The sequence below is a fragment of the Pinus tabuliformis genome, chromosome 4_2 (assembly GCF_031772625.1).
Source record: "Pinus tabuliformis cultivar Carrire ecotype Pingquan chromosome 4_2, CPIR1, whole genome shotgun sequence".
NCBI classification, from domain to species: domain Eukaryota; kingdom Viridiplantae; phylum Streptophyta; class Pinopsida; order Pinales; family Pinaceae; genus Pinus; species Pinus tabuliformis.
Genome location: NC_142304.1, coordinates 1,141,354,451 through 1,141,369,323, shown reverse-complemented (window position 1 = coordinate 1,141,369,323; position 14,873 = coordinate 1,141,354,451). Strand labels below are relative to the sequence as shown.

Below are 14,873 nucleotides of genomic sequence, written 5' to 3'. Positions count from 1 at the left end.
TTTGCTGTTTTTTTTTTATTGCAAACATTTTAATTAGAACACGCCAGATCTGTTAATAATTTTGCCATTTGGGATCGTACACTCTAGTGGCTAAACTTAATCCAGGTCCAGACATGTGCAAACATGCTTAATTGTAATTTGTATCAAAGCAGAAATGTAGAGAATATGAAAGGCCATGCTATCCTTGGATGGCTGAAGCTATTATAAAGGAATTCATACATGGTTACAACTTGCAGGCTTTGAATATAATAAGCCCTACGGCAAAGGCACTAAAATAAACAGTTTGAACAAAAATTAGAGCCAAATTTTGGCCCATTCAAGCTTGGTAGATTTGTATGTCTAGTTCGAGATGGACAAATCTCTTGAAGTTATGCATGAGGCCAGCTGAACAAAGGATCCCATGCTGCATTTACCAAGTGTGATAAGGACTATTTATTCTGATCCATCTTTGACTTCTCAACTCTAAACCCATGAACTAACTGTTAATTTGTCCCCAACCAAGATTTGGAGTCAGTATTGCTTAATTGAGAGCATCCCAATTCCACCAAATCCAAAAGCTACTCCAATAGCTGACATAGATGAACAAAACTAATCCTAATTTTGTCAAGAATACACCATTGGCACAGTAGTACTGAAATGAGTTCACCATAGCTTCGGATGAAATGATAGAGACAGTAAACATTACAAAATTTCATAGAAGAAATGATGACAAAGCTTTTGCAGTTTGTGTTGCCTGATTCTTGGAGTTTTCCTAAATAAAAGAAAGAAATTGAAGTATTGTAATTAATATCCAGAAATGACCAAAATAGGTCAATAGGATTGTTAAAACTTAAAAGTACAACCAGCTTAAAATATTCAAGACGGAGCACCAAACGTGTCTCCAATGAAATCCAACAAACTAATCTAAGAATAAAATAAAATAAACTCGAAACGATGATAATAAAATTTACATATCATCGAGAGTGATTCCATGATAACAGGTATGTTGATATAAAAAGTCATTACTATTTCAATTATGAGATCATGTTCTGCGGTTCAAACTATACTGCAACAGTGCAAAGTGATCACATTTAGGCAACTTCTTAGAATATCATAATAATGGTGACCTGTAAAGAAAGACTTTTTACAACAAACTCAGAAAAGCATAGCAGTGAACTACTTGTGTCATACACAGAGTGACACATGCAGCAGGATATCTGCTACCAAAATGTATGAATTCTATCCTGAACCACTCATGATATTTACATTTTTTACTTCTAAGCCAGTAAAATTTATATATAAAATGCAAATTTAAGAGAATTATTCTCAAAATAATACTCCGCCAATAGGAAAGGTCTTAATATGTCTGCTTAGATAGCAAAACTGCCTATGTAAATATATATTTACAAGGAAAGGTCTTAATATGTCTGCTTAGATAGCAAAACTGCCTATGTAAATATATATTTACAAGGAAAGGTCTTAATATGTCTGCTTAGATAGCAAAACTGCCTATGTAAATATATATTTACAATCATTCTTCATTAAAGAAGCTCCAAATATAAACTGGCTTGTGGATGAAGCCCTGCTTCTTTCAACGTCATGTGCATTTTATCAGAACCATACACTCTTCTTGGAAAAGTTGCTATTAACCTATACCTTCCAACGCCCACTAAACCCAAGGAATCAACATAGTTATAAATGGATTTTACCCTCTCTGTGCACAAGAATCTCCGCTCCTTCCGATCCCCGTTAGGAAATCGTATAAGAATCTGGCAAAAGGAAAATCCATGTGCATTGATCATATTCAACCAATTCTCTGAGAAACAACAAAACTAAATGATAGAATTGACAACTGAAAGATATTTATAGATAATTGAATGGGTAAGTGAAATTTATTTATGATATTAAAATGGACAATAGCAAGACAATTACAAGGCATTACCTGGGTGACATTCGGACCCTTTTCAGGCTGAATATCGCCTGCACGCGCAGTTTCTCTGCCTTCAAACCGAGGTGCGGCTTCTGTTATAGGTCGATTTTCTTGTTTTGTCTTCTCTTTTCCTTCTCTTGTAGCACGTTCAGTTTCCAAACGTCTACGGCTGCCTCTTTCCTGTTTTTGCCAACATTGCCTTATCAAAATATTAATTTAAAGATCAGATTTAAGAGAGCTGGTCGAACAGTGTTCTCATGGTTGACACAAGATGTAGCCATACAAATGACCCAGGTTCAAACCTCTGCCCTAATTGAAGTGGAACTGCAATAATGTGAGGGTAGGGTTCATGGGTCATCACAGATCAAGGAATGAATTATAAAGTCATATCAATGTTGACAACTCACAGTACTGTTATGGAATTAGGAATAGTATGCATTTAAAATAAAACGATTAATTACACCACCTTTTAAAATGGACTGTTGAACTGTTATGGAATTAGGAGTAGTATGCATTTAAAATAAAACGATTAATTATACCACCTTTTAAAATGGACTGTTCTGTTTTATAATTTATATGGGTAATATTTTTTAAATTATGTTTTGGTATAAATTAGCATAGATTTATTTTAACTTTGGATTTATATAGCATTGAGAGACATCAAATCTCTCAAGATGTGAACCTCTTTTCAAGTGTAAAATTTGAGAAAATGTTTGAAGCTCAGAGAGATTTGATTTCTCCTTAATCTTGGTAGATCTACGCTGGTTTTGAACAACACACTAATAAAATGTTTTAACATGCACATAGTGGAATACATAGTTGAGGTTGAAATATTTTATTTATAATTCACATTTTCCATATTAAAATATTAATACATCTCTCATATTCATAAGCGGAAAACATATATCCATAAGATACAATCTCCCAATGTTACATGTATGTCTCCTCTCTATTTGTTTATATATATATATATATATATATATATATATATATAATTATTTTATGGTACCTTGAATTAAAAAGAACCTATTTATGGAATAAAAACACACGATATTAAATATTTTACTCAACATATTGAAATATTTGAATTATAACCTACATTCATTTTTTGGGTTAGTAATATTTTTTAAATATTATAGATAAATTCCATATTAGGAATGGAATAAATTACATATCTGCCTCACAATGGAAAGTGATAATATAAGAAAATGTTTAATTTAAATTACTTTATTTATCTTTATATAAAGTTGTTATAAACTTATGTTATTTATATCTAATAGTAATATATTTTTGTGTTATTAATATATTTTTGTTTTAAATATTACATGTGAACTTAACAAAGAATGATTTACACATGATGTGGTATCAATAATATTATTTTTACAAGTCATTTGTCAACTCCATATTAAGTAGTGAAGGAATTACATATCTCCTCATACTAAAAAATAATTTTCTTTTTATTTCAATTATTTTGTCTCTCTTTGTAAAGCTTGATGTAAATTTAAGGTGGAAATTGAAATATTTTATTTATGGCTGAGATTGATTTTTTTGTTATTAGTGATTTTAAATTTGTTATTGTAAGTATTATTTATTAGTTTTAAATGTAATGTTATGAGACATCTTCCTCATGTTAACTATAAAGCGCCTCTAAGCACAAATAAAAACATTGGAAAAATATTTTCCATTGCGATTCAATGAAAGTAGATAATCATTGCACAAACTTCATCTGATTGTACACAAAATTTTAGCAATCACGGTATAACTTCGATTAATATGAATCTCTATGCAAATGTCAATATATGTTTCAATATCTGGTTTCATATGCAATGCATACCGAGCCTCTAATTTGTTTCGTACATTTGGAAAGAAAAGCTAGGAAAAAGGGAAGTGCTTTGAAGCACAAAACATGAGCATCAACAATCCAATCAACATATCAAAGATGGGGCAGAGATCCAATGCAAAAAGAACCGCATGAAATAAGTGAAAAAGTTGAAAATCCTAAACAACACAAGAATTGATGGCAATTACTAGGCTTGATCAAAAGTATAAAAGTGAAGCATATTGAGGCATGTTACACCTCATATTGTATGAGGTTTCATTTGGTGCTTTTCATCGCACATTGATGGAAATTCGTTGTTGGTTCCTTGGATCTATTGGACAGACTTGGGATGATTCATCTTCATGGAGCCCCTTGTCTTCATGGCATTATATTATTGATGAAGATCTTTGGTTGCGGGAGTCTCACTTCTCCTTGGCTGGATTGTGATTATGCTTCTTGGTGGTCTTTTCACAAGTGCTTGTCTTGTTATCACCTCTTGGTTGCATTTTTGATGTATGTGGCATCTTATTTTATTATGGTGGTTTGTTGTATATGTTTGTTTTGGATATGTATCATGGTTCTAGCCCCCATGAAGTTAGATGATGGTGCTGAGGAGATACATGTATTTTGGTAAAGATGATGTGGTATTCTTTGATGTCACTAGGAGGGATGTTCTACAAGTTCTGCACGTGGATGGGGAACACCGTTTATGGTTTGATGGGTAAGCCCTTCCATTATGTCCCTTTCTCTTATGATGTGCTATGATGGGATAGTTTATGTAGTCTTTGTAAGATTTTTTTATGTGATTTAATTTTGCTATGTCACTAGATATGTTATTTCCTAAGTTTGAGTTAGAAAGGGGATATCACATTATGATTTGATGGTGGCCTGACCCTTTTCCTAAGTTAGATGGTAATTTTGTGTAAGATACCCCTGGAAGTGCCTTAAGTTTCCCACCAGATTTCTGAGTTTTAGTTGATATGATCTTCGTAAGTTTCGTCAATCAATTTGTAAATACATGGCTGTAGGTGCACTTTTATTAAATTTATTCAATATACCACACATAGTATCAATTAAATGCTCATGGGAACACTTCAGATTTGCACTACATCATTCATGTAATACTCATAAATTATATAGACCACTGTCTGGAGAAAATAAAGAGATATACTCCATATTTATAAATTGATATGAAGATTGTACACACAAATAAAAGAACAGAGAACCTGAGTGTGTTCTAGCAGAGTGATGATTTTGGCCTCCTTTATAACAGTAGCAACAACCTGCAATATTCAGCCCAAATATATATACCTAGCAGTCATTCCAACAACAGGGAACTCAGCCTCTTAGCAATCATGGTTGTAGGGACTCATGCTGTCCAAAAAGAAGAGCTCGACCCCTAGATGACAACAGTTCGACCCCTCTTCTTCCACAAGTGCGTTCAGCTAGTAAACAAAGGAAACTCAGCCAATGAAGGAGATGGTTCTTAACCTATGTTAGCAGACCCAAATATGTCCCATTGTTCAGCAAAACTCACACCCCTGAAATGATACAACTTGACCCTTCATTAAATGGAAAACTCGGTCCCTTTAACAATGTGAAAGCTCAGTCCCTTGCCCACAAAACTCAACCAACAAAGGGTAGGAATAAACTTGACCCAAATATTCCAGCACTAAAGTAGCAGACTCAGCCAACTAAAAGGAACTTCGACCTCCCATAAACATATGAGATCAGCCTCCCAATATCGTTGCAAATCTGGTTGTGAAAATTCAAAAGAGATTATAGAGTATTAAATAACATAAGATAAAATAAACTAATAACACCTTGTATTCACCTCCTCTCTACCACTATCTTCTTCTACATCGAAAACATCGAAGCCCAATGACGAAATCTGAGTGATCTTGGTCCCACACTAGTTAGGATGTATAGTTTGAACACTGAAACCAACAACCAAAATTAAGGTTTCCAAAAACCCTAGACTCTTCCTTAAGAGTTCTCCAAGTTTCATTTTCTCAAGTAAGCAAATGCAAGAATGAGGAGAGACCCCCTCATTTCCCTTTTTTATAACTCACTTGACTCTTTTGCCACCCTTTTTACCTTTTCTCTCCAATTAAATAATAAAAACTATTTTCCTTTCTTTATTTAATAAAGTGACTTTTATTAACTAATTAAAGCCACTTTTAACCCCGGAAAATGCTTAATTCACCTCCATGATCACATCGGCCACCCAAAGCCCCTTTTCATGATCCTGCCATGTAGATCTTTTCACCATGATTCCAATGAGCTATTACACCAAGGTGTTACTCCAAGTAATCAACCCGAACAACACCTTAAGCATAATTAATTAAACTATGCTCGTTAATAACTCCATTTTACAAAAATTGTCGGAATGTAGTGGAACCAAGATCGAACTATGCAGAACTAATCCCGAATATGAAAAAAGGCAACCAATCCTAGTCGGGCCCCATAAAACTCATAAAAACCCTCTGGACCCACCAATAATATAATCCTGCTCCTGTGACCAGGTTGACATAAGATTTGTAAATCCCTCCTAATCTCACCATATGGAAATCCAAAAATTGGGGACATTACAACATGCCCTCGCCAAAATTTCTTCTCCTCAGGTAATGTCATTGCATGCTTCCGCTCCACAAGCTGATCCAAACTAATACCAGAGTCCAAACCATCTTGATCATTGTGAAGCATTCCTCCCTCCACTCACTCCCCAACAAGACATAAACACAAGAAGCCCTTTGCATACTGCCGATAAGTAGAGCATCTCAAAAATACAAAATATCGGCCATCTCCTTGAGAAACTGCTCTATTGGAAGGCCAATCTCATGTACCTCAAGAGTGACTCCTGAAGATACAGTCCAACAGTCAACTCTTACTGAGAAGGGTCCTCCTCCACATGAACTAACCATGGCCTCCTCCTACAAATCACTCTCCCATACTAGTGAGGCACTCCAAAATATCAACGAATCACTGAGGAGTGAAACACTCTCCATGAAACTGAGGTCCAATGGAAGATTTGAGTGATCTCCCCCTGTAAAAACCAACTCATCCATAATGGTAGCTAAACTGCCAAGCCCCGTAATGCAGGGTCGCATGCTAATCTGGAAAAGGGACTGCCATGTTGTCGTTGCGCCACTCTAATCATAAATAACTGCCCATTGCGCTCATATTGAATCCTTCTTGCTTAGAAGCTCATGACAAAATATCTGTAAGGTCTGAACCCACAACCATGAAGCACATCCTGCCATTGCATCTCAGCGAGGTTAGATTCTACTGGTCTACAACTCGATCTGATCCTGAGCAACAACAGGGAAAATTTGTATCGCCACATGGTGAAGGTCTCTGCAATCCTCCACGTGTCAACCTGAGAATGAACTGGATCACCCAACACTACTCATCAAGAAGTGGAGTGATCCATCAATCAACTAGATCCCTGGATCTCCTAGCCAAGTCGAGAGTTCACAACACCCAACCCCTACTGGCTATTGTTGTGTAGTACAGAGAATTGTTGGAACCCTCTATGCCTCATCTCTGATCCATCTATGCAACCAATAGATGAATGCCATGTATCGATAATCAGTCGGGTACATTCTAAACCTACCTGCTCCTTCCAAATCACGTAGATAAATCTCCTATCCTGTCTCCTGATGATGCACCCTAATATTGTCTAGAGTCTAAATACCCTCATGTAAGAGAGGTCTACCACTTGCTCATGCTCATGCAATACCTCAGAATGTCCTGCCAAAAGTGTGTCATGCATCTCCCTAAGTGTGAGCTCAAGGGCAAAACATATGTTATCTCTACAGTAGATCGAGCCATCCCCAAGCTTGCATCTGCCAACTTGTGCCTTAACCATATGCCACGACTAGGAAGTCTCTCTCCTGATGCACTGTACCATCCAACTATCTCAGGTGAGCCCCATGTGTCCTGCTACTCATCAAGGGACAACAACCAAATCCTCTATGATTGTAAGAAATATGGACGAGAGATAGGCATGTGAATCCCTAGGGATATGATCAAGAGATGTTCATCTGTGGCCTCATCGATCTTGGGTAAGCTAAACCGAATGGTATGCCTGACGTCCCTGTCAATAAATCTCTTTAAAGGCAATGCTCCAAAATCCTGTTGTGTAACATCATACACTACTGCATACAACCATGTATCCTCGCACTCCTCTGCATAACACTATACTCCGCAGCATATCTTTGTGCACCACTAGATTACACTGCATATTGTCATACCACCCTGTATCGTTTGGTATCCTGCATGTGCCAATGTATCTACCACTTTGCTAGTGAACCCAATATGATGTGAGGCATATCTCCTCATCTGTCTTGGTAGACCTAAGTGGCATAACTCCTCACATGCTAAGGGGAATGTCATTACTGTGTCAATCCTCAGTGGCTCCTATGCCCAATACATCAATGGAGGAGCATCGTCTCCATACAATGCCCCGCCTGGCATACCAATGTCCTCCCATTCTAATAACTCTTGCCTGCAAACTTGCACATAGATGATGTGCCAAGACATCTTTTGGAGTCCGTTCATAAACTGACTGGCCACTAGTGCTGACTGGAACTCCCCTAAAGAATGTGTGCCCTTGGTCACTGGGTTAACCATCCCACCAATGCCATAATCATCCCGAATCTTTGGTATATGATGGAAATCCCCACCTGGATCCCAATGCCAACCTGGGCTTCCAATACCCATTCCACTCATGTCCACTAAACTTGGATCCCAGATGGATGTATCCTCGTCTAAAATATACCTATCTCCACATCCCATGGGTGCATAATCAAAAACCTCTGGGACATACCTCTCTGCAAGTGCTAGTTCATCTAGGTGCTCCTTGTGCTCAACTATCACAAGAGGCACCTCTATCAAATCATGAGTGCCCCTAACATCCTCTTGTGTGATGGTTTCCATAGTTAACTGACTGTTTGCTATGGAGGATGAAGAACACACATAACTCAACTCCATACAAAGTTGCTCAACCTACAACTCTAATTCTTGAAGGGCCATTTGAGTGCTCTTCAAGGACTCCTGGGAAATCTCAAGCTCATGAGTAAGCTTGTCAACTTCCTCCTCTTTCTCTATTAGCACATCATGATATAATTCAACAAGCATGAGTAGGTGATTTATGTCTAAAAGGAGGTGTAGGGAGTTAGATTTCATCTCTAACAATGCCTTTCTAAGCGTCTGAAAATCTGCAAGTGAAGTCTCTCCTCCCAAACAGTCATGTGTCACCGCACTTCTCCAACAATAATTTGCCACCAATGCTTGTATCGTCATAATGCCTCATGGTTGCCATAATATTGTCTATGCTCACCTTGAACTGGTTTTCCAAGTTGTGGGCACAAGTAGGATTGTGAGAAACATCTACTTCATAAAAGAAGTCAACTGATGGGTCTGGGTTCGCACCGCTGACTACTTGTGTGTCATCATTTTTGCACTCTTGGGAATCATCATCAATTGTCGTAGCCTCATGATTTTCTTTGTACTCATAATCTTACTCAACAATCTCGTCAAGTGATGACAGACATTCCATAGCATTTTCTGACTCTCCTCCATCCCAAACCCTTGTACCAACCTACTGGAGTGAACTTGGGCTAGCTTCACCTTCAACGGGTATGATTTCTCCCAAGTTGTCCAGGGAGGTTTGAAAATAGTCCTCACATTTAATCATTGTTTCTCTTGCACTCGCAACATTTACATTGGGGTTTTGTTCAACAGTTGTGCTCTTTTTATTTTCATCATTTATAGATCAACACCTTCCTTTTTTCTTTGCCATCCATGCTACAATTTGCTCTATCATCTTTGTGAAATTTTCATTATATTCTTCAAATTTTGGAAGGACTTCTATGAATTCTTCTTGCAACAACTGATTCTAAGGCATTTTTTCAATTAAACCCTCAACTTTCTCCTTTGACTCTAGTCTTGGGATTTTCTTCTTGGTATCACCTTAATTTAGACCCACAACCGGCCAAAATCATGCTCTGAATTGGTAGCTTCTCTTGTAGGTGATGTATTTATGGTCTTCCAGATTCATCAAAATGTTGATATACACTGCCCTTTAAACCACACAACTATCCAAGACCATGCTCTGATACCACTGTAAGATACCCTCCTAGAAGTACCTTAAGTTTCCTACCAAATTTTTGAGTTTTACTTGATATGGTCTTTGTGAAATTTCGTCAAATAGTTCGTAAACACAAATTTTCTTATGTGATTTAATTATGCTATGTCAGATTTGTTAGACATCACTTAAGGGGTGATGTGTTTCATGATAGTACCCTTATTGATATGTTATTTCCTAAGTTTGAGTTACAAAGGGGATATCACATTATGATTTGATGGTGGCCTAACCATTTTCCTAAGTTAGATGGTAATTTTGTGTAAGATACCCTCCTGGAAGTGCCTTAGTTTCCCACCAAATTTCTGAGTTTTACTTGATATGGTCTTTATAAATTTTGTCAAAAAGTTCGTAAACACATGGCTATAGGTGCACTTTTATTAAATTTATTCAATATAACACACATCGTACGAAGTAAATGCTCATGGGAACACTTCATATTTGCAATACATCATTCATGTAATACTCAAAAATTATATAGACCACTATCTGGAGCACACACAAATAACAAAACAAAGAACATGAGTGTGTTCTATCAGAGTGTTGATTTTGGCCTCCTTTGATAGTAGCAACAACCTTCAATATTCAGCCCACATATATATACCCAGCAGTCATTCCAACAACAAGGAACTCGGCCCTCTTAGCAATGATGGTTGTAGGGCCTCACAATGTCCACAAAAGAAGAGCTCGACCCCTAAATGACAACAGTTTGACCCCTCTTCTTCCACAAGTGTATTCAGCCAACAAACAAAGGAAGCTCGGCCAATGAAGGAGATGGTTCTTGACATCTATTAGTGGACACAAACACGTCCCATTGTTCAACAAAACTCAAACCCCTAAGATGATACCAATGTTGCGAACATCGTGATAAAATCTCGATTTTTTCAAAAATTCGCGATTTTTCCGTGGCGGCAATTAAATCGACGATTTTTTCGATCTGAAAAAATCGTGATTTTATTGCAATTTTTGGAAAAAATCGCGATCCCACCTGAAAAAATCATCAGGGCGCACGACAATGAGTTTTTAAAAGTTTTTTTGGGGTTTTTTTTATTAATTTTGCAAACAAAGGGCAAGGATGAGAGCTAAGGAGGAGGAGAAGTCATCTACAAGGGCAAGAGAGGATAAAAGTGAAGGAATTTAGCATCCCAAGCAAAGAATACCAAGTTTCTTCAGCAGGGCGAGGTTTTCAGGTATGGGCATCAAATTTGGCCCTATTCTTTTTGTTTTTCCTTGGGTTTCAGTCACCCATATATTTTCCATGATTTTTGTTTGGATTTGAGTGTTTTTTTTTGTCATTTTTGTTGCATTTAGTGCAAAGGTTTTTTTTGTCAAAAATGCAAAATCTTGATTGTTAATTTTATTTGTTTAAATTCTTCTTGTGCCCTAGTTTTTTTCCATGATTTTTGCTTTGGTTTGAATGTATTTTTTTGCCATTATTGTTGCATTGAGTAGAGGGTTTTTTTTGTCAAAAATTCAAAATGTTGTATGTAAATTTTAATTTCATTTGTTTAACTTGCATTCTTCTTGTGCCTTAGGTTTCAAACTTCAGTCTTACATTAAAACTCAAGAGTTCAACAAAGTTACAACTAGGAAACTAGACCCCTAGGGGTGGGGGCAAGTCCCCGTGGAACACTGTTATTTATTGCTGAGTTATAACCACCTTGGCACATTCTCCTAGTGCTCACTTCACATGGAGAATATTTTATGATTTGTTGGGTGGTTTGAGGTAGTTATATGACAAATTTTTCTAGGACACACCTGTCCTAGGTGCTCTCTCATCATTATTGCATGGAAATTTCAAAAACACTTGCCATCTTTGACCTTCATTGGAGAGCACCCTCACTTTTTTGACTTGTCATGTATATGTTATTATATGTAGGGTGGTTATGAAGGTTGTTATTGGGATGCTTGTGGCACATGAGGAGAGTCACATGTGTGGTTTAACATGCTCTTGTACTTGGCCTCCTTTCTATCTTTGGAGTTTATTCTTGGAAGGTGCACTTGTGCAAGGTTTCTTCTTACTTTTTTGGATTCTCTTAGAGGGCACACTTGTCAAGAGATGATATACTTTCTATTTTGGGGAGTTGACAACACCTTTTCGTGTGGAGTGCTCCATCCACTTGGCACCTTGCACATTCATCCATGGAGTTTTTTACCTCAGAATTCACACGTGTGGAGTGGTTACATGCATGCACATTCTTGGATGGGGGATGTTAGAATCCCTAGCATAAGGATCCCCATCTCTAAAATAATAATAATAATATCACAAAAATAATAATTCATCCCATGCAAATTCATCATTGTGCAATCTAGTAGAAACACTATAATCCAACCAATCCTGAAATCTAGAAAACTATTAAGTCTATTGAATTATGAATGGGATATGAAATTCTACTTTTTCCTAAGTACAATGAGGTTGGAACCACTCTCAAACATCCTAAAAGAAATTAATGGTAATGTTAAAAATTGAAGTAAAATGGTAGAAAGTGTAAGATAAACGATAATGTTGCTTTTACCTTATGAATTTAATAATACCATTAATTAACAAGGTCATAGACTCCTCAAAGTTTTGTCCCCTACCTTTGTTCTATCTTCATGGCTTGTTGGAATAAATATTTTGAGGGGGGGCATACAAGTATCCCCCTTCTCGAAGGGGGGCACCCAGACATCTTTGCTTTTGGGGAAATGCATCCTCCACTTTGTGGAAATGTTTCCCTATGCATTTTTTCGAGTTTCCCTAGAGGGGGACGTGGGAAAATGTTTCCCCAGACACCCCTTTTTCCTAGAAGCATTGGAAACATGGGGGTGTTCCCCCACCCTGGGGGATGCATCCCTATGGAACACTACTACTACTATTTTTGGACGAGGGAAAATTGTGTTAGAGAGAGGCTGCTATCGACATGTTGTAACATAGTTAATCATGGATTGTAGAGAGATTATAATATTTGTTTTACTTTTCACAAAGTTAGTTAGCAAATATCGTATTTTATTGTAAAAGAGATGAATTTCCCTTTATATAAAGAGGAGTTTCTCTCCATTTCATTTGAATTTGGAAATTGGAGGATTGTGAAAAAGAGAAGTGGTGGGAGATTGTAGAGATTGGAGGATGATTGAATACTGATGAAGAACTGAGGTATTGATCTATATCGTTGTACGGTTATGTACATGCTCTTCAATTTCGTTGTTAATTATGTGTAGAAAACCACTTGCTATCATTTTGATATGAACGCCTATTAATGAAACCTTTTTCATTTAGAAGTAAAGCAATGTGAGGAGACTCACGCTCTTGCTTTCCTTGCTGTTACAATTCTGTTTTATTTCCTTCATCTAATAAACTAGTTGTTGAAATGGAATTATAATTCAGCCCAATATGACAGCACTTTCAAATTTATTCGATGAGTAGCACCCCTAGCTCTCCAAGATTAAGTTTCACACATTAATTTCCAGAAAACACTTAAGGTTGAACTGCATCAGATTAGTTCCTTTTACCTTAAGTACACACCCAAATGATGAATGCATCAACAAGTTCTTTCATCCCAAAGGTTGAATGTGGCAAACTAGCCCTTTCTACCATATAGCCATCCAAAGTAGTTGATTGTGACACACTAATTCCTTTATTCATGCAATATTTAATGACTCCATTGGCCCATAGATTGATAGGCAACGGTCCCATGTCAGCCCATTTCCTTGTTCCCTCTTTTTCCTTTCTTTTCATTTCCATCTCCTTTCCCCGTTTCCTTTTTTTCCATATGCTACAACCTATGTTTTGTTAAGGCTAACTCTTCATAAAATCACCTTGAGCCTCCACTCTATAGCCTTAGCAATCATATCTTTAGGGAAGCCCCCTTGAGTTGGAAAAGAGCCAACTGAAAGTGTGACGAAGAGCTATTGTGGTGACAATAGATAGCCTTCATGAGTGAACAAAACTAGCCCCCTGATGCTTAGGACTTTACATCATATATGGGTGCTAGATATTGTTGTAACAGGGAATATTAATAGAAATAACAAAACTAAATGATAGCATGGACAACTGAATGATATTTATAGACTATAATTAATAGAATGGGCAATAATAAGACAATTACAAGGCATTTCCTGGGTGACATTAAGATCCTTTTCATGCTAAATATAACCTGGACATGCACTTTCTCTGCCTTGAAACTGAGGTATGGCTTCTATTATAGCTCGATCTTCCTGTCTTGTCTTCTCTGTCCCCTCTCTTGTATCATGTTCAACTTCCAAATATCTACGTTGGTCTCTCTCCTGTTGGCCAATATTGCATTATATTAATTTAAAGTTCAGATGTAGACAGTCTATTGGATAGTCGTCTAGTGGTTAAGAAAGGGTGTCAACATGCAAATAACCCAGGTTCAAACCCCTACCCAATTTGAGGTGGAACTGCAATAATTTGGAGTTAGTTTCATAGCTTGCTACATATCAAGGTATGACTTGTAGTATCATAGCCAGTTTCACAAATCACAGTACCATTATGAAGTAAGATAAGTGGAATATATTTAAAAGAAAAAAAAATGATTAATTACACCTTTGTTTTTGAAAAATGGGTTTGTTATGTTCTGTAATATCACCTACACAGTTGACATATCTTTTTGATCATCCTTTCGTATAGGTTAAAATCATTTTCCACTATCGACCCAATAAAGCAGACAATCTTTGTGCAAACTTCATCTAATTTTACACAGAATTTATGCAATCAGAGTGCACATTAGATTAAGGTGAATATTTAGTCATAGAATCTAAGGAACCGAGCCTGTGCGAATGCCATAATATGCTTCAATATCTAGTTTCATAAGCAACGTGTGTAGAGCCTATAAATTGTTTCATACATTGGAAAGCAAAACTAGGGAAAAAGGGATTTGCTCTCAAGCACAAAACATGAGCATCAACCATCCAATTAACAAGTCAAAAATGGGGCAAAGAGACAATGCAGATATGAACCACATCGGATCAGTCAAAAAGTTGTAAATCCTAAACAAGAC

General features: G+C 36.8%; 1 pseudogene across 1 annotated transcript in view; it reads right to left on the bottom strand.

Moving 5' to 3' along the window:
* Positions 1-1,069: 1,069 nt before the first annotated feature.
* The window catches only part of LOC149173700 (plant UBX domain-containing protein 10-like), a 64,798-nt pseudogene continuing 50,994 nt past the window's right edge, over positions 1,070-14,873 (bottom strand). Inside the window, exons 4-5 of the transcript XR_016259151.1 lie at positions 1,922-2,089; positions 1,070-1,748 (exon numbers count right to left, since the gene is read on the bottom strand). The product of XR_016259151.1 is annotated as a plant UBX domain-containing protein 10-like (transcript). The remainder of the gene's footprint in view (positions 1,749-1,921; positions 2,090-14,873) is intronic.